Source organism: Tyto alba, unplaced genomic scaffold, assembly GCF_018691265.1.
Source record: "Tyto alba isolate M040663 unplaced genomic scaffold, T.alba_DEE_v4.0 Super-Scaffold_29, whole genome shotgun sequence".
Lineage (NCBI taxonomy): Eukaryota > Metazoa > Chordata > Aves > Strigiformes > Tytonidae > Tyto > Tyto alba.
Genome location: NW_024881303.1, coordinates 8,692,482 through 8,713,687, shown reverse-complemented (window position 1 = coordinate 8,713,687; position 21,206 = coordinate 8,692,482). Strand labels below are relative to the sequence as shown.

The 21,206-nt window shown below is 36.8% G+C and overlaps 1 protein-coding gene across 5 annotated transcripts in view; it reads left to right on the top strand.

Moving 5' to 3' along the window:
• PPP2R5E (protein phosphatase 2 regulatory subunit B'epsilon) overlaps positions 1–21,206 on the top strand; it is a 75,597-nt gene that overhangs the window by 7,267 nt on the left and 47,124 nt on the right. The window contains exon 1 of one of the 5 annotated variants that reach the window (XM_032996371.2): positions 16,075–16,190. The exons of 3 other annotated variants lie outside the window; for them this stretch is intronic. The gene's annotated coding sequence lies outside the window, so the exon portion shown is untranslated. Of the gene's footprint in view, positions 1–16,074; positions 16,191–17,080; positions 17,200–21,206 lie in introns of those variants that run through there. One more of the 5 variants, XM_032996370.2, reaches the window with a different exon arrangement.

Genomic DNA, 21,206 nt, shown 5'->3' with positions numbered 1-21,206 from the left:
TGTGTACTTGTACCTATGTTTCCATCTCACGTGCATTTTTGTATGTTTGCATGCTCTTGCCTTGTGTATCTTTCAGCGCATTGTGGCTTTTAATTTTGGCTTTACTTTTAAAGAGGCTATTGGTATCATCAAGGCTGTCAGGTTCCTTAGATATCTGGTTTGTGGCAGAGCAGTCCTGGGGAAGGTCCTGTTTCTGGGAATGAGTACTTCCACCTCTGCCTTAGTCAAACCCAGACCAAGTTTGTTAACCAAGTTCGTGGCATGCCTCAAATCATGCTTGTTCTGCAGAGGAAGATAGTGTTGTGTGTACATTGGGTGAGAGTATTATTTATTGGAGGGTTATTTTACTTTCCTTTTGTATAGATAGACTTTTTAGTTAGAAGTCTCTAGAGGTAGATTGGTAGGGGTGTAGTGTTATAAGTTAGTTGGAAAAAAGTGTATTGTAGTACTGGACATGTGAAAACAGAGCAATTTCAGTATTACCTGTAAAAGGGGAAGTGGGGAGTTCATTTGTGTTTCTGCCAGTATCTGTAATGTTAGGGGAGTGTCCAGAGGATGAAAACATACATACAAATGACTAAAAAGATCATATGCCTTATGAATACATCTTTAGCATCTTGAGAAGTTGGACAGAATACTTGCATGTAATTCACAGTATTCTCCTTATCCCCCTTGCCCTCATTAAAAATACATGTTAAGTAAAACAAACCATCCAAAAGTAAGACTGTTAAATTTAAATCAATGTATCCCATTTTTATAATTTCAAGGTGTGCCTATGTTTTCCTATTATCCTCCCACATTTTCCAATGATGTAATATAATTAGCGTAGTTTACTTTCAGGTTTTCTAAAAGTATTGTGTATTTTTGTGGAAGACAGCTCAAAGTACAGTTTTTATCTTTAGATAATTTTTCTGCCTTAAAATAGGCATGCAGAACAGAAGTTCTCTGTCAACAATACCAATTGCTTTGCTACCTCAATATTATGAAATTTATTGAGCTTCTAATACATTTATCAGATAGTTTCCATGGCATTAAACAGTTCCTGTAGTGGCAACAAAAGAGCATTGCATAGTCAAAAAGGGAAAATCTCTTTTCATTTGCTGTTTGCTTTTGATCATCATTGCCCTATAGTTCAGGTTTTATTATAAGCTTTTCTTATGAATGCTATCTATAGGTCAAATGAAGTTCCTAAAGAATGAAAAATCCTACCAACTCCAAAAGACTTTTGACTAAGTGAGAACTGCAAGATGTGCACTTTCTTTTTCAAATATAGTTTTTTGAATTTTTTTTTTTTTTTAAATCACCTTTATCATAAAAAAGTCTGGCTTTTTCAGACTTATGGATACTGCCTTCAGAACAGTATATATGGGAAATAGTTATGCTTTAAGTTGTAGAAGAAGAAAGATGCAGCTTCTATTTTCTGTTGACTTCCATGGGATTTGGCTGCTTGTCTTTTCTGAGCTACTCTCCATTTGTGAAATTTTTAAGACTTTACAGGTATCAATAAATTGTTAATAATACACCTATGCTAAATACTTTCTCCTTATGTATAAATAGAAATTTAGGATCATAGAGGTTATGACTTTTTCAAAACAAAATTTTGCTTTATTTCCATAGTTGGAAATAGATCCCAGGACTCTTAATTCATGGTGTGGAAGGAATCCTGGAACTTGGTTTGTGCCGTACATAATCAATGGTGAATCAAGCATCAGTCCTGGAACTACTTTTAAGAAATCTGTGCTCATTCTGGCTGAAATAAATCTGGACATAATGGGCCATCTCTGTGTAAGATTTGGTAATAGGGCCACAATCCCAAAAGGGAGAAGGATTTAGCCTATTTATTATTTTTTCTTCAGATGTGTGAGCTTCCTGTCATATGCAATTAATCTATTCACTTTCTGTTGTGCTCTTGGCAGTTGTTTCTTGAACATATACTTAACTTTCTTATTATTTTTTTCAACATCTGGTGACTGTAAAGTAATTATTTCCAAAAATCTGAAAAGTTTCTGTTTTTTTTTTTGTAAAAAGTATTTGTTTGATGGTGTTTAGAAAGGGCCATATACTAGTTATATTCTGTATTTCTGAATATTTCTCCCCTTGTTACTGTCTCCCACATTTGGAATGTAGTTTTGGAGAGCTGCACTTGCAGAGGATGGGCATGTGTAGAAATGCTGACTTGAAGTTAAGTTCATAGTAAAAGAATACAGTGTCTTAGTGAAACTGCAGTTGGTGAGAAATTCTGTCAGCTTAGCCCTGTTTTGCTAATGTTTCCATTCAGTTGTCTTTATTTCTAAGTTTCTTTAGATATGGTGATTTTCCTGTAGGTTGAAGGTGTTTTGTTTGTGTTTTTTTTTTTTTTTTTTTTTTGGTTGTTGTTTGTTTGTTTTTTTGTTTTGTTTTGCTTTCTTTTTAAACCTGAAGCCTTCAGTGTAATTATTTTACCTCTGGAATTCCTCGGTCTACCTTTTGGAAATGTTAAGTGAAGATTATTCCCACCTCCTCTTTTTTTTTTTTTTTTTTCTTTCCAATTTATTTTAAAAGTGAAGTAACTTGCATTCACTGTGTAAAATGTATTTTGGTACTTGTCACAGGATTGAGTCTGAAATCTTGATCATTTTCTTCAGGAGTGCTTATACTTGTGTAGAAACTTGTGTTGTTTACAGTCTGTATTTGTACAGTATGTCTCTATAATATGTTGCCCAGTATTATTTATTTCTCTAATAATACTACAATTTTCTTTCTGTGTCCAAGTGTAACTCTATAGGTCTGTAATAGAACCTCCTGTTTCTGTAATAAGTACCTCCTTTATGTTCCTTTCCCAAAGTACCTTTGACAAATGTAAGTTATGGTTTAGTCATGCAATTATTTCTATATAGTATACATGATTGTTGAAGTACAGTGTTGCCTTTATAACTGATTACGATATGGAACTTGTACCTTTCACTACAGTAATTTCCCATATCTCTGGAATTATGTGTGTATTTATAAAACCTGTGTTTGTGTATATTAAATGTGTATAATATATATCTGTGTCCATAACGAAGTTATATGTTGAATGTCATATATAAAGTTTAGATTTTGAGCTTACTTAATTTTGTGTTTTTAAAATTCAGTACTTGCAATGGGATATTAATTCTGTTCATTGGTAGAGCTTTACAGTAAGTAAGCAGACCTTTCACGTTCATCCATTTTAAGCTACTGCCTCCCCGAGAAAAGAGCACTTTCATTTATGCTTTCTGGGGAGTAGGAGGAGGACAGAAAACTATTTTTAGATTCAGGGTAACTTTCTTTCACCTACAGTTTTTTCATTCAAGTTATTACTGTTTCTTTGGCTCAATCAGGCAAAAATCCTTAGAAGTGGCAGACGAGAGGAGTCACTGAGTTGAGTGAGTTTTGGTAGGGTTGGGCATTTATGGATTAGTGGTGGGACAGTGTCATCTTAGTAACTGTCTAATTCACAAATACCAGCAAATGGGCACACATTACTTCATAAAAGGTTAAGGAAAATTTGTTAGAAAGATACTAGAGTCTTCTTTCAGAAGGATATGGCAGGGCTTATCTTAAGTTTGAAACCTCACTGGTTGTGTCAGTCTTCGTTGCAGGTGCAGTTCCATCAGGGTTTTTTCTGGTGGCAAAGCTTCTTGGAGAAGTTTCCAAGCGCACACCACAGAGCACTGCCCCTCATCTGTGCCGAGACAAGTGTCTGCAAGGCCACAATGTAGACCAGAGTGTTAAAAACATTTTGCCTCCTCCTAAGTTTAGTGATGTGCTTGAACCTGTGTCCTCTCAAACAGTTGACTCAGCAGAACTGAAATAGTGAACTGTTACATAGGGTTGGTAGCTTCTGTGTGTGTTTTTCTGTTTAAAAAAAAAAAAAGTTGAAAAAATTACTGTAGTTACAATCAGGATCTTGATCGAGCGTTTTCAAAAGATAAGGCAGCTGTCCAAAGAACCAGTGTGAAATACTTTTATGCCCTTAGTTGTTGCACTTGATTGAACAAATTGTTTTGAGCGAAGTCTTGAAGTTAAGCTACAGGGGAATCAGTTCTAATCAGGAGTAATAATGATTTACAATAATGGAAGGTTTTTTACTAATAGGTTTTTATAATCAAAAGTGATGTGTGTATAATTTTGAAAATATATGTATTTTAGTAATTTCATTTTAAAACTAATGTTTTATGATGTTTTTTATTAATACAGTTTTATAAAAATGGGTAATTATTTTGCATGTATTCCCTTTATTAATTTTTATGGCTATTTTTTCCTTTCCAATCTGTATGACAGGTTCTTATCCCTGGTATTTCCCTTGCATGTAAAGTGTGTGGTCCTTCCCCCAGCATCTGCAAGAGCCTGGGGCAGAAAAGGAACACGGGATAAGAGAGTTGGTGTACCTGGTTAAATGGACAGAAGGCGAGAAAGTGAAAGGGATCCCCTTTCTGGGTAGTTTTCTAGAAGAAAAAATAGAATAGCAGATTGCTGCAAAGTCTGTTGAACATCATTGGACATATTGCTAGCTCTTCTGTAACAGCAGCTTCTTGTGTTCCCTGATCTGAAGAGCTTGTTCTAGAAACTTAATGTTGGACTTCAGAACTGATCAAGTTATAAGAGAGGTGAATGCAAGCAGTTTGTTATTATGATTATAAAGGTTTGTGCATAATTAGCGTGTTGGTTTTGAAGATTATTATGAATTTAAAAAGATGCATCTGCTGCAAAATATCAGTCGCAGACTTAGCCTTCCTTACTTGATGGGTATTTTGCAGAAGCTAAAGTAAATCATTAGTGGTATCTCAGGGATGATGAATAAAAGCATATAGCTCTGGTTATATATTGGTAAAAGTGTTAATTTTAGGATTTGATCCCCCAGTTGGAGATGATGGTCAAGTACTCAGATACAATAATTTTTCTTCAGAAAAAACAGGTACCCATGAAGAATAAGGTTAAGCTGAAATTGTATTTTGTCTGGAGAAGTACTTTACTGACAGGTTTCGATTAAACAAATAAATGTAAGTTGCACAGTTATCCATTTTACCCCTTTCATTGTGAATAGTGACTAGGAATAAATGTGGTTTTTGTAATAGGGAAGTGTTTCTTTAGGTATTCTTTTGTCACAAGATTAAGAAGATTTGTCGTTAGAATTGTTATTTTTAATGGGTTTCTAACTCTTTTTGGGGAGCATCAGAAAAAATGTTTTGTGTCATTAAGAATAAATGAATGTGGTTTATGTTGAATGTGGTCTGTAGTTTTCTTTGGGATTCTTGGGAGATTTTCAGGAAGTTTTAGGGATAAGTTGTGTGAGATCCCTTTATTTTTTCACCCTGTTTGTGATATTTACCTGGTCAGAACTGGCCTTTTGTTGTTTGGGATTTCTGTGTCTTGTTTGCAGTATATCATGAGCTTAATTTAACATTTTAGTAACTTTCTTGGCTTCTTTTTTGTGTGTGCTTGTACCAAATGTGGATTTCCAAGTTTTAAAATCTAGGTGGCAGTAAATTTGTTTGTTTCTTTCAAGGTTTTGAATATATTGTCATATGGATCATGTTGTAAAGGAAGTCTACTGCAAGTTAAATGTATCATATTACAAATTGTTATTGGGGATAGTCAGAAACTCAGGAAAGGATGACTACAGCTTTTAAAGGAAGTATATATTCTTATTTTTCTTCTATGTTACCCAGTAGGATGTAATGTGAAGGCATAAACTTGCATTAGTTTTCTGTGCAGGTTTAGCTCACATGCTCTCCACTTTCACATTCCATGTCAGGGTATAGATTTATATGCAGCCTCTTTATAAATAAGAAAGTCTATCTAATAAGTGTTTTCTGACTTCATACAGGGTTAACTGTTCAAAACTGTTTATAGAGACTATGTTTTCCCATCTATGTGGAAACAAAGGTGCAAAAGATGGTTATTACAGCTGAGACAGTACTTGAATCACTGTGGAGAATATAACTTATTTGTTGAATACTGTCAGTGTTACCAAGGGAGAGTAAATTTGGCACCTTGTTATCTTTGGTGTTTTCAAATAACATTTTTGGGATAGCTTTTTGAAGAAGTTGAGGTGGTACTGTTACTAGTCATCTTGCTTCTCCTTTACTTTCCCTGTATTCCACACAGTCCATACTTCTCCTTTCTTTTTCTTTGCTTATTCTATAGCACTGCCTTCCTTACTCCCACTTTCTACTTCCTATAACCTCTGACAGATACAATTCACATATTTTTCCACAAGAGGGTGATAAAACTTGCTCATACATGTAAGAGGATTCCATGTGGAGTGGATTGCAGAGGTTATTGAAAATCTCAATGTAATAAAATAAGTTATATTTATAAAGAAAAAAAAGAATCTGTTCATCTTCTTAAGCTTCATCAATGTGTTACAGTGGTTGTTTGTCTGCACTTCTGGAGACAAGACTAGACCTGTCAGGATGGAGATCCACCCGGTGAAGAGCGTGCCAGCTCCATCCTGCTTCTTTTGCAGTAATCAGACCTTACTACAAGCCATTCTTCCTTTTATGTTATTCATGCAAAAATTTTCCTTGTCTTTCCTCCTCCATGTAATCTCTTGAGTTTTTTTTTTTTTTTTTCTCCTTTCTTCCCCATCCTGCTTATTATTAGAAGAAACAGACCCTCCTTTCCTACCAGTGCTAAGAAACTGCAGGGGTTGAAATTTCTGCTCATCTTTAAAAAGTGCAAAAGGGGTGAAAAGGCAAGGCAAGGAGAGAGAAAATAGCCACCACTGTGATTTGCTTCTAATAGAGGATTTTAGGAGAAATCTGTAACTGCTTTTGGCAAAACCTAGACCTTAACAGGTATTTTACTAAAGATTAAAAGCCAATCTAGTTTTTAAGTCTAGGAAGTATGATGGAGAGAAGTGGTTATTAGACCTTCTGAGAAGAGTAGCTCTAGTATTGTCTGTCTCAAGTGATGGAGACTGTGGCTAAAGTTCTGGTATCTGGCTTTGGCTCTTGGAAGAGCGGTGCAGTTGTCTCAGGGTGTGCTGGATGGCAAAGGTACAGGAGCAGAGCTATTAGCTATGTGGGGGAGCGTTGGGTTGCAGGGCTTTTTACATGTACTTTAAGGAAGAGAGCGTATCAAGGTGGTTGTTAGCCTGTATTTTAGATGGCGTAATTTCAAAAAAAGCATCCATTGCTGTAAACAGCTTCAGAATATCATCTGAGTTGCCAGATTAAATCTTGTTAGCCACAAGTAAAAAGAACTGCAGTGAGTCCCTTAATACTAGAGAAATGAGCAAACGGGATCTACATTGTGGGTTAGGCATAAACTAGGCAGTGAAAAGGCTCCTGGAAAAATTCTAGACATTTCATTGCGATGAGTCAAAAGGAGTCCTAGCAAGGAAGGAGAAAGGAACAAAATACTTGAGATTATGTTTACCCTATCCTCCCATTAACCGTGAAATTTCAGGTCACGGAGTGAAATTTCTCATTCTTCCTTAATTTCAGGAAGAGCAAATGAATGACCCAAATAAAGAATAATAAGAATGCACTCTTTTACGGAAAAGACAACCTCAGAGTCAGTGATCTTGTCAGAATATCCCAATATTTTTGTCTCCTTCTAATAGTAGGAAATTTCAAAGATAGAAGAAATGTGTTGAATTTCTCAGGACAAGTCTGTTCCTCTTCCTGTTCTTTCAGTTGTCCCTAAACTACCACATGCATAATGTGCACAGTCAAATTCAACAAACAGCATTTGGAGCACCTTGCTTCATGGGCAAGAAGGGCCGAGTTTAAAGTTTGGTTCATGTATCTCTAAATCTCAAGTTGGACAGGTTCTTCAAACTAACACACTTGAGGGGGGCATCCCCACCCCAAAGCAGCCCATCTACAAAAGAAAAAAATTCACAAAACCCAAATCATTCTCAGAATTTTTGTATATGCTTCTGAGCTGACTCTGAGAGAGTTGAAGGGAATGGGAGAGATTCTAATTTATATTAGCAAGGTAAAAGTATTTTTCTTAAGTTTTCAGGATTTTCTCTTAATGAAAGAATGCCATTATATCTAGAAACAGAAGTGGCTAGAAGCAGGTTTTGAAGTATCTCTAAGCAAGTTTCTTTTATTTCCTGTTTAGTAAGGAACAGTCATTCCTGTTGCAGAAACTTTCACAATCAAGGATTTTGCAGAGAGGAGGGCTGACATGCCTTTCAGTAGAGATCCTGAGGTGACCTCATTTGACATGGCTGCATCGTTGGTCTCCCCTTGTTTTGCACAGTTGATCTTAGCATGAACAGGCATTGCGCTACAGCACAAATTCATTTGAGAGCCAACATCTTAAAAGTTCCTTCACTTGTAGTGAAATGTGTCAAAACTTCATGGTCAATAAAAAGTAAATGGTTTGGAAGTGATCATACTTCCATGTTTATTTGGTTTTGGATAAGTATTATACTTCTGTATTAAAACCCCGTGATATTTTGAATATAATAGAAAAGCTCTACAACAAGACATAATGTACAGTAATAAAGCACAGACTGTTTTTTCATTACAGTTGGTCTTTTTAGATAAAGCATTCATTAATTGATAATGTTTTTGCCCATGTAGTTTTAAATGTCTTGAGAAACAGGACCTATCTCATGTCCAGAGCTGCAGCAAAGATAGTTGAATGGAGTGGCCACCAGTGTGTGCTTTGTTTCTGGAAAGGAGTCAAATGGGTGAAAGAGAATTAATTCAGCCTTCCCCTCCCCATTCCTAGAATCAGTGACTAGATAGACAATGCCTCCTCATCTCTTGAGCTCGTGCTGCATTTGTGGTTAATGCAGTTTTTCTGCACTGTTGTTTCCCAGGTTTCTTGTCCATACTGAATACCTATACTTGGGATTATTTTTCTGAGACGTATTATTTGGTGCTTTTCCAAACTGAATTTCACCTTATTTTCTGGTCATGTAAGGAATTTGCATAGGTTCCTTTGTATTATTTCTGACTTTACTGCTACTCAAAGTTCCCTAGTTAATATCCTCAGAAGATGTTATCTATATGCTATTTTAATCATATAGATCATTAAGGAAGCTATTAATGTCTGGACTAAATTGATTCTTACAACTCACTGGCATTTCATTCCAGTTGGATACTTTGAGATTTTTATGCTTTTATTTCTAGACTTTTCAGCAATACTGTGTTTCTCAGCCTCTCCTACCCATAAAAATTGGAATCAGTTTTAAATGTACGACTTCCAGGGAAAACAGAAATGTGATCATGCTGGAGTAGAATAAACTTTGTAAAACCAATCACAAGTTGAAATTGAAGCTGTATTATAATCATTGCATATATATCTTCACATTGATTTCAATATGCTGTCTTTGTACTTTAATTTGTACAGTAGAAGTTCTTAAATGATAAATTATTAAGTAAATATTTTCCTGGTGGAATGTGCTTTCTATTTTTGTATATCATCTTGAGAACAGAATGTGATTCCTTTCTGTAGGGTCAGCTGTTTGAAATACTTGCCTGTGTTTGTTCTCACTGCATAATCTATAATCCTCAATATGTCTTTAATCCACTTTATCTCCTAAAGAACTACATCTTTGGAACAGGGAAGAATATAGTGTGATAGGTAGAATCTAAGGGTATAAAGTTTGGGAAGATTAAATCAATTTCTGAGGTCAGTATTGATAGATTTTGCCAAATAACAGATAGAAGAAATGACTAGTTAAGAAAATTAAATACTACTTATATTGCTATTCCTATGGAATGAACAAATAATAAGTAACAATGAAATTTTACAGTATTTCATATCTGGAAGTATGATAAAAATAAAGATGGAGTTTACCACCTGGCTAATCTTAAACATCTCCTACAGTGCTCAGGGAAAGGAATTGATTTATTTTCTTTTGATTCATTATGGTTATTGTGTCAAGTCAAACTGAACTTAAAAATGTTTGTCTTTATATGCACGACCAAGGTAGAAACCAGAGTGCGTATTTCTTAGCACTGACCACTTGAGATTGAGTGAATGCATTAACCTGGAACAAATTTAGCTGTGGGTTCAAGGAGGGGCATGTGTGTGCATGCACATGCGTGTTTAAAAGTCTGTTCTTGGAAGAATGAATGCATCCTGGTGTTGGTTAGTAGAGTTTTGGACAATTTGAAGTGCTGTTTTTGTTAAGAATCGCACAATGAGCTTCTGTTGTGATTGCTTCATTAAATAATGGAGGAGAAAAACTTTTGAAAAAAATTTCATGTAGTCTACATGTATTAAAAGGCAAAGTGTGACCCTTTAACAAAATCATTGGTGCTGTTAGAGGGTGTCTATTTTGATGGACTTAATAAACTATGCATTTTTCAAGTAGGAGAATGGGGAAGACCAGTCAGCTATCAAAATTTCAGATTTTTTTTTTAATTAGCCCCAAACAAACTTTATTTAAAACCACTATTTTTGTGTGTAAATTTCAGGTAGCATATTTTATTAGGTGAGTATTGAAGTGTTAGATGCAAATAGAGCTGAATTTTTTTTCCAAGTGTTGCTGTTGCTTTTCTGTGTTTTGGTAACTGACAGCAATTGAAGATCGTTAAATAAAACAAGTTGTCAAAGGTCAGGTTTCTGTGTTTGTCTAATACGAAGGTATTAAGTACCATTTGTCAGGGGACGATGGATTTCTCATTTTGCCTAGTGACAGTCTGATGTTTACAAGGTCTTTGGGTTTGGGGATAGTGATCATGTTAAATGGCAAGCTTGCGTAGCACAGTTTTTTTTGTTAATGAAGCCACACTATATAGCAGGCCTGACTTCACCACCACCAGTACTTCTATTTATTTATTAATTTATTTTTAAAGTAATTGGTGTTAAACACAAATATTCCTGGTTTTGTATTTTCGAAGATGATCGGCAATATTAAGGAAATCTGGTGCATCAGTCCTAATGTTTGTTGTTCTTACAAATGGTTAGGAACATGCATAATACTGAAAACCCCACATTCTTATAATATTAAACAGAAAGAAAAAGTTTTTGTGGAATTTCAGCATTCTATAGTTGTAAGACTTCAGAGAATCCAGCAAGTATATGTAGATTGCATGGAAGCTTACTTACTTGAGTGGAGATTTCCTGTATAGAAAAAAAAAAGATACCACGTGAAGCAGCATGGTCCTTGTCTGCTACTTGTCCTTAAAACCAAGTCCATCTAATCCATTCCCTGGAAGGGATGGGAACTGGCTAACAGGGCAGCAGGTGAATCTGAACACCGAAATGTCTATTTTGTACCTGCACATACCATTGCAATAGCATCCACATGACTGTAGGGTGGGAAGGCCTGCATTGTATTTTTTCCAGTGAGAATCTAAGTGGGAATTTGCATTTTTTCTTTTTAGACAACAAGAAGTTTTCTACCAGCTTCACTGCTTAAATTCATACTGTGCTTTCTGTGCTGCCATACCATTTTCCATAAAAGAGCAGTTGCATGGAGACAAAGAGGCTGCTGATTTAAGTCTCAATAGAGAAGTCTGTTAAGCTTCAACTGTGGGAGGATACTAAATGTAGCTAAGAGGTTGGCAGATGCTACCTGGACCAAACTACTTGAAAATATTAAGCAGCTGTTTAGTAGGTTTGTCTAAAAACCATTTAATGGCTGGAACTGTTGCTGGGAAGAATATGACAGAGGAGTTTTGGTTTAAAAATGTACTTACTGTCTGGATGTACTAAAAAAACCGCAGAGGTCAGCTACAAATATTTTGCCAGTGTTGATGTGAGGGGAGAAAAAAATCTAGCCCCAAGCCCTTCATTCTCTTCCCACCTGTCTTACAATTTTTTTGGTAATTTATGTCAACTTATGCAACATTTTGGCTTTCATTTTCAAAGGGAGTAGTACTGTTTCAGATTATGTAAGTTAAGATGAAAGCTGTGGAGTGTTGTCTCCTGAAGTTTTCAGAAAGCTCAGTGTATCTGCTGCTATTAGTGTTTTTCTAAACTACAACACTGAAAATTTACCTAAAGGGTTTATTTTGTGCTACAGCCTTTGAGAGCACCATAAGGAGGCTGAAAGCGAGGTGCTGGGACTGGGCCTGAATTTCTGCAGGGTACATGCAGACCTCTGTGTACAGATCAAGAGGGGAAGATTTCTTCGTCTCTACCTTCCTCATCCCTGCACTGGAGTACTCTGCAGGTTGGATAGTCCTGGGAGCTGCCCTGGTTTCTCGACTCGTTGCTGAGCCAGAGTGTAAACGTTCTTTAGCTGTATCATCTCTGACCTGTGAGATACTGGGTGGGACGCATGAAATGAGCTACCCCAGCATTTTTTGGTTTTCCTTTTGGTGGATGGAGAGGGGAGATAAAGAAGTTGTGTGAAGCTCTTGTGCTGCGTGACTAAACACAGAGAAAAGGCCTAAGGAAGCCATTGCTCAGGACCAGTGTAGTTAATTTTAGCAGAGAGTATGGACTTCTAATTCATTTCGAAGTGCGGTTCCCTTTATGACCTGTTCCGTGGGGAGAGTTGATTACAGGAGCTCTGTGCTGGCTCATTAAATAGTTAACATCAATGGTGATATTTGCACACGTGTGGGTATAACCATTTCCAGTAGAACACATTTGATACTTAACCTGGAAAAAAGTCAAAAGAGGTGATTAATGTTTTGTACATTTGGAATAGGCTTAATTTGGTGTGCCTAAAGCATCTAGCAGGTGCTGTAGAAACGGGGGAAAGAAATCATCTTTTCAGCATGTTCCACCCATACTTCACATTGAGCCACAAAATAATATTCAGATGAACAAGAACCTCTTGATTGAATCTAAATGGAAAATGCAGTTTTCCATGGCCCAGTTATTCCATAAATGATAATTTTATTGTAGGCAAATTTAACTAAACCTAGGAGGTTTCTGCAGAATTATCTGAAAGAAAAAGTACTGTTCTCGTTTTAAAGTGAGTCAAAGAAATAGCAAGAGTTTTTTCACAGAGTCTGTCTTGATCTATCTTGGCTACTAGTTCTGTTTCTGATAGAAAAGGGTTTTCAATTTTCCCAGATATGTTCTTTGTCAATTGCTTACTATTTTGTTTGTTACTACATTATACAGTAATGTGACTGAAATTACTGTACACACCGTTTTATAAATTGCCATTTTTTCTTATAGAACTTCTAAAAGATAATTTCTGAAAGAGTGTACTTTTGCTCATCTGAAATGGTTGCTTTAGAGCTTCTCTTTGTCAGGGGTGGGTTTTGTGCCCTGGATCAGCTTTTGGCTTTGTTTGTGAATACCAGCCCAAGCTTGTGGCAGAGTTCTGAGACAGTGGAAGATTATTTTGTGTGTAACAGCTAGATAGGGTTATCATAATTAAGAATGATCAGGCATTTAGCATCTGTCATTAACTAGAGTGTGTGTGTGTGTGTGTCATACTCTCAGAGCAAATAAGGATGATTTGTTTCCTCTTAGGTGTGACAGAGGCATCAGTGTTACTTCTCTTTGTGACACTGGTAAGATCAATATTAGTATGCATCATGGCATCTGGAACTTGGCATACCTGAAGAAGCTGCAGGAGAATGAGGGAGATGTAGATCCATTAAATGATCGAAGACCCAGAGACGATGCCTTATGCAGTACAATTTAAAAAATATCTGTTTGCATAGCTTATCAAAAAGCTTGAGTGCAGATATGGTCATACTGTCTTATGGGGAGAAAATACTGGTCAAATACAAGAAGAGCTAATGCTGTTGGCTAAAGCCAGAAACTAGGCATGCGTTTTTAATAGTCAGGAAAAATATGAACGGGCAGGAACACTTAAAGTGTTGTTAGATTCTCTGTGTGCTTCCAAATCAAGAGTCATGACTTTTCTAAAAGTTGTATTATTTGATCACAAGTTACCAGAATTAATTCAGAGAGGGTTGCTTCATTAGGAAATCTTAGGGACTGTTTCATATAGGTTAGACTATCTGCTTCCAGCTTGTGGTTTCCTAACTGTAGCTGGAAGACCCCCAGCTTTAGCCATTTCAGAAGCTTTGAAAATTTGTAGGAAGGGCAGTAAGGGATTTGGGGAGAAAAATGAGGCTTTCATGAGTTAGACAAGTTGGATCTTTCCTTGGAGGAATTAGACTTTGTTGTTTCTTCTGCTCTGTAGGTCTTGGGTGATGCTCTACTAGTTGTTCAGAAGTGCTTACTCTTTTTGCTGCTCACTCTGAGACACTGGGTCGTGATTTACAGAGTGGATGATGACTCAAAATGCAAGTGAATTTAGTGGGAACTAGTCCTGAATACTACACAGTGCTAAGTAAACATTCAGAAAAATCAGGATGTCTCAAATTGGGCATTGAAAAATAATGGATGCTTTTAATATGAATCTTTTTATTTCTCAGTGTTCTTTTAAATTAATAACTTGTGAGTAATACAGTATAAAAGTGTCAGTCTTTAAAAATGTTATTCTTGTTTGACTTGAGAAAAACAAGAGACAAAAATTAAATATGACATTATACAAACTCTTTAAGATTCACCGCTTTTATTACATACAAGTAACTGAAAGATTGCTCTAATCTTATTTTAATAGAAAAAAAATGTGATCAAATTATTTCTGTTTTTCTTTTCAAAAATCACAGACTGTTACAAACCTTTTTCAAAAGTCTTGATTAAAGGTAATGATGCAGGCTAGTGAAATTCAGGTATGATCCAGGCTGGAGCACAGTCGCTTTATTGGCTCACCCCGAGTGCCAAGTCCCTTCCTTCACAATCAGATTTTTTTTTTGTTAAGTAATAAAACTTTTAAATGAATTTTTCTGTTTTTATTCATTATTTTAGTTCACTATTTAATTATGCATTTTTTTTTCTAAGCGTGGTGTGCTGTGTAGCTTTTACTAAAATCCATAATTTATTTTGTTGCCTTGTCAGATCAGTTTTTTGTTATTAACACATTTTAGCAAGTTGTGCCAGGTTACAGTAGGGCTATAGATTTAAAATAGTTTGAAACTGCAATCCTGCTTAAGCTTTTCTTCTGTTATCTCACTTCCTTCTGCCTGCCCTGAGAACAACTATCTTTTCATGCCCTTTCTCCTCTCTGTCTTTATTACTGTGGAGAACACCAGTAATGTGCGTTTGTGATCTTCATTGTCAACTGAAAGCAGTTCAGTGGCAAATGCCTTGTATGCTTGCTTGGTATTCCCTTCTTTGGGTCAAAATCTTAGGAGATATTGAACAACTTCTCCCAATACTGTGAAGTGAAATTTTCAGTGACAGAAAGTTCATCTGTGAGGACTTTGGTATGTTTATTCCACTAATTTTGTGGTGTAACATGTAGTAATTTATTGTGATGTGTTACATGTCCTTGCGCTAATTTTTGCCTTTCTTAAGGCATTTGCCTTCCCACTTCCAAACAAATGTCTAAAAAATAGTCAGACAGATCACTGAGGGTAGAAGAGAATGGTTGCCCTTACAGAAATGAGTGAAACCTCAGAGATGCTGATGTGTAAACAACCCCAAAAAAAAACAACCCCCCAAAAAAACAACCCTGAAAAGGAGGTTTCATGGCTGTTTTATACAAACTCCTTAAAACTCGCTTTTTGATTGGTTTTTTTTATGAATTTGGGGAAATGAAACACAACACACTGATGAATCCAAAATTTGTGGAGACTTGATATATACTTAAGTACATGCAGTCAATTGCTGAAATGAAAGCTGTTCTTCATATCTTGTTGAAAAATGATTATGCTCTCTTTCTCTGAAAAGAAAGGATTGTAATTCGAGCTGCCTTTTTTAAAAGAAGATTTTCCTCCAACCTTGTTTCAGGGTAGAGTTTGAAAAAGGAAGTAATTTGTAAGCTGTTGAAATGCAGTTCAGTGTCAAAGCAACCAAAGAATAAAATTGCTCAAAATAAATAGTTGCTCTTATTTTGAAAGCGTGTCAAAGTGGAGGAGCCTTCTTTATGCATAATTAGTGTTGGCTGCACAAAACCCTCATTTCAGTGGCTAATGATAGATAGGAATATTAATAATATAATTCATGCCTTGTCATATTTTGCTGCTTAATCATCTTGTTTGGCACTCCCCCGACCGTGTTGTGTGCGGCCATAATTCAGGAATGAAAGCTCACTCGAGCACTGGTATTACAGTCCAGTAATCAAAGAGGCTGGGATTATGCAGATAATGAAAGGACTGGCCAGCGTGTGTTTACCCATGAAAACTGGAGTGAAGTTGGAGACAGTAAACAGCTGGGGAGCCGCCTTCCGCGCCGGGCGATGGCCGTCGCTCCTACGTCACGGCTGCTTTAAACATCCCGGGTTGGTAAGCAGAAACCGAGAACGCTCTCAGGTTCAGAAACATGTGTCAGCAGTATTACCTGAAGTTTCCACCATGAAAAACTTACATCTCTTCCAAGCCGCTAGTAATGTTGTCTTTTGTATGCTGTTGCTGCTGCCTAAAGTAGTATTTTAAGGAAGTTGCTAATATTTTGTTGGTAAATACTTGATTTGTAAGCAGTTTCCTAGACATTGACATAGATTAGAAAGATAAAGAGGGGCTATAGCATGAATCTGAATGCAAATAAAATAGAAACCCAGTATTTTTTTGCTTTCCTTAATTTTCTGAACTTCAGTTTTAAGATCTAAATCCAACATTTTCTCAGAGGCTAGCACTGAACCTTGTGAATCGCTTGTGATTCAAAGCATTGCTATCTTTACATGACTTTTGTTTTTAAATTTTGTCGTAGGAAGCGATTGCTTGGCTTGATATTGAAGGTGGGGGGCACAGTAATGGATAAAATGAGAGATAAAAAAGGAAGTATCTAAACCAAATGTGAAAGGGAAAACTAGGTTTGGTTGGGTTTTATTTGACTGGGCTTTTTTTGTTTGATTTTAAAACTCAGTAAGCCCTTTCCCTTTCTTGGTGTTTAAATGGTATTTCATCTTTAAGTACTGTAGGTGCTTCCAAGATACCCATGATTTTTTGTGAAGCGGTTTCCATGCTCTTGTCAATGCATGAATAACAAATAATAGAATGGGTGGGGAGGAAGTTGATTGTAATTTGACTTAAAAGCATGAATGTTTTGACCTCAACGATTGGCAGTTTGAAAAGAATGATTTGCTGTGCTGTTTGTGTGAGCGTTGGGTTGTTTAGTGTTAATCACCATCCAGTTATGACTATAATTCACTCGTTAGACAAGTGAATTAGACTGTAGGCTAGCGCTGGACGTTTAAACATACCTTCAGTAAGCACTCAGGTTAAAAGGTGGGATATTTTTTAGAGTGCTATGTTGATGAAAAGAAGCAATATTCATCTTGTGGATGTAATGAAGGTAAGGTTCTTAAAATTGTAGAGGTCTGAACAAATAAGAAATTTTTATTTTTTATTACAGTTTCTTATGTACTTAAAAGATAGATTTCCTGAGGTACTATTCTGAGTGACTCATTGTGAAATTTTATTCATAATCAAAGGATAAGATGTTGCTATTTTTGGTGTTACTTTGTTGTTGTTTTTTGTTCTTTTGCTTTTTCTAGTTGTTTATGTTTTAGGTTCTGAGTAGGATGCTTTTTGATTTGGTTTATAACTTGAGACAGCTTTCCTTAGCAGGTGTAAACTTTCATTGACAGGTATCATTTAAAAATGTTCTGTCTATGCATGTTGTAGCAAGGCAGTGGACTCAGAGAAAAGCTGATCCTTATTTTTTTAAGTTATACTTTTATCTGGCTTGTATTTACAGATGTAGGATGAGCTTTATGAGACAGACAGTGAGCAGAAATGAGATGAATTTATAATCTGATCCTGTATTCATAATTCTTCTAGACTGGAGAGCCCTAAAACCCGAGAAAGCGTAGGATCCGTCTCCACACTGGAACAGTTTTTCCTGCATTTCAGAATTAAGACCAGTTTTTGCGTTATTCAGAAACAAGTCTAATTTGATTATTTTAGCACTGTGCCTGATGAAGGATTGCTGAATCAGGTTCACTATTTGAAAAGTAGGCATGTAAAGGGAGAAGTGTGCCAGTGTCTGTGCTACTCTGGCTAGTGTATTAGTGGTAACATTGACAAGGCAAGGGCTGATATCTCTGGTGAAGGATGTTAAGAGGGACTGTATTTGTATTTTAATTCAAAATATAGATTGCAGTCTATTTTATTTTTTGCATATCTTCTTGCTGAAGTTAAGACAAGTTTTGAAATTGTCATTGAACATGCCAAGGCCTGAGCTGGTTCTCCTGCAGTTGGAGGTAGAGAATTATGTGCAGAATAAAGGTGAAACTGACTTTATGGTATTCTAACTTGTTTTTAAGTTTTTTGTGTGAAAGTTACAAATCCAGGAGCTTTCCTACCAGTCATGTGTTCTTAAGTATTTCTATAGGAAAAAAAATACTATGTTTCTGTTTGGTTTAAGAAAGGGCACAGGCACTGCTTATTAGACATAATGAAAAAGAAGCTTTATTTCAAAATATCAGTCCAGTGGGCACCTCCTGTTAGCTGGTGTATTCTACCCCTTGGACATTCTGAAAACGTTAGGAGTTTCAGTTATTCAGACATTTCTCTGGTTATCAGTTTTTTGTTTTGTTTTTCTCCCTATTTTCAAATAGTTCTAAAATTCTTCCACAGAATTCTGTGAGTTTATTACTTAAATTAAGAAAAAAGAGCTTTTTTTTTTTTTTTGCTTTTTTTTTTTTTTTTTTTAATAAGGGTCAGGAAACCCAGAAACATAACATGGGTTACTATTGTTATCTCAGACCTACCCAAAACTAAAGGGTTAATGGCAGCTTGCTAGGTAGTGACAAGAAAAGGTAGGGTGATCAGGGAGGGGGGAAAATCAAGGGAAGTTGTTGCTCAGCCACAGGATCAGGAAGCAGAGAGGAACTGGACAGACCTGTTGTATAAGAGGAGCTGGGCTGTGTCAGGTGCGGTGCAGCAGAGGGGAATTTGAGCTCCCCGATACCAGAACCAGATCGAGTACAGAGAGTACAGTGAGCTCTGCTGGAGCTAATTTATTCTGCAAGTGAGAGGGAAGTGCTACTGCAGGCAAACTGTGGTATCTCAGTTTGCTCTAATATCTAAGCCACTTTTCCTGCAACTTTTTAAACTCTGAGCACTTTTAACAGTGGAAAAAGAAGAAGATTCAAGGATTACTTAGTATGCTGTTACTTGGAGATACTGAGGTTGTGGAGAAATTATTATAAAATTTTATTCATTAACAGTTGAAGTACATTATTGTACAATAATATGATTTTGTTTGTCTTACAAGTACTTCAATTGAAAATACTGATGCATAAACTTGCATATGTCTACAAGTTGGTTGAATTTTGGAGTAATTTGATTTTTTTTTCAGGTGATCTGAGCTATTGAAGGGAGGGCTGGGGGTAAATACTTGTACCATGAATGCCCTAAGGTGGTGCCGATGCCTCAAGGAAGGATTATCTCATAGTGCCCAAAGCAGAAGAACCTGCCATTTTCGTCTTCATTGCACAAGCAGCCTCTTTTAATTTACTCTGCCTTGTATCCTGATCAAACCCTCGCATTAGGCCAAGGAAACCTGTGTGTCCAGATAAGGCTGCGTGCAGTGGAGAGAGGACAGACAGGAGCTGCTCTTTGCACCTTATCAGAGTGAGGACAAACAACCCGGGAGAGCTCCTCCATCTCTGGCAGGCCTGCTTGAGTGCAGGAGATGACACTGAAATGGCAGAAAGCCCCGTGGGCAGCAGGGATCTGCAAATCCAAGCCAGGAGGGAAGTGTGCTGGGTGCCATGGAGGGTCAGTGGTGGCCTCTATAGCAGCTGGGCCCAGCCCGTGGCACTTGGGCTGACTGGAGCTGAGGACCACCAGAGATTCCTTGAGTCTCTAGGCTTGTCACAGATATCATAGCTCTGAGGCTGACTCATCTGCCTGCCACATCTGCCTCGGAGATCGAAGAAGAGGTGCCTCCTTTAAAATGATGAACAACCCTCAGGCCTTGGTCTGCACAAAAATTACTTTGGCTGTAACTAAACATCCCATGGAGAATGTGAGTCTGTAACTGGGAGTAACCCTGTCCTGTCCCATCACAGTTGTGTCCACAGCTAGAAACCCTTCGACGTTTTCCCAACATTTTGAATCACCAAAATTGAGTTTTGGGAGTTGGAGAAAGAGTGAGGGGGATGCTCTTGAGATGGATTCTAGATCCCAGTTTGCCTGGTGCTCCTTTGATGGACTCTACTTGTCTTATGGGGGCTTGCTCTCCCTCTTCACTCCTTGCACCCTCCAGGTACTGAATGTCCCTCACAGTGCTGTCGTGGGAAACGAGGATTCCTCACTGGTTTTGATGCACCATATATTTGAACCAAAAACAGATGTGCATGCCTTTTCTACAGTATAGTTAACTTGAGTTTTTGCTGTATTGCTTGAGTCCTCAGTCTGGACCAAAGTTGTACACAGCCATACAGAACTGCTTCTTTAAAAACAAAAATAACCCCAACCAAACCAAACAAAACTAATGTGAGACTGGGAAGTAGGGATGTGCAAGGCTGATGGTGATGGTGGTTTGCAGGGCAAGGATTTTGCAGTCGGCTGTATGTGTTCATTCTTTTTAGCAGAATCACATTTAAAGCAAATCCTTTTTGCTATCATTTCAGGTGAAAATAAGTTCCTTTTTCAGCAAAACAAGCCATCACCGAAGCATTCAGTTTCTCATTTACAGAATAAATGATTTCAAGTTCTCTTGGGTCCTCATGGAAAAAGTACTCCACCGTTTTACTGGATGCTACGTTCTCCAAAACATCCCATTTTTTAAAATGGCTGTTTCTTAATGATCCACAGCTGAAGGCCCTTCCCTTTACTCTTGGCAGCCCGGGCTGTCTTTATGGGGTGGAACAGGATCTTTCCTTCGTCCTAGGAAAGAGTACTAATCTGCCAGTATTTAACTGAATCCAGAATTACTAATTTGTCAAAAAGATCTGCTTTTAGTTTTAGAGATGATGTTCAGGACATCTGATAGTTGCATTCATGTTGTCAAAAACTCATGCTGTGTTTGTCTGTGCTAACCTCAGAATTTCTAGGGGGGATTAATTATATTAGTATTAAATGATTGTGGTTTTCATTAGTAAAAATGAGTCAAGTTCTCTTAATAAAATGGTAATTTTCTCATTTGCATTCTATATTTCTGAAGTAATGGCTTTTAAATACTCAGCATTTAAATTTGCCTTTCTAGTGGAATAATAAAGTATTACAATGACTGTAAAGTAATTTAGAATGAATTTAGATCATTTAGTTATTTACTTTTCCCAGTGTTTTCCTAGTAAAAGCTGCCTAACTAGTCTGTCTGTCTCATCATCTGTTTTTTCTGTTTGTACC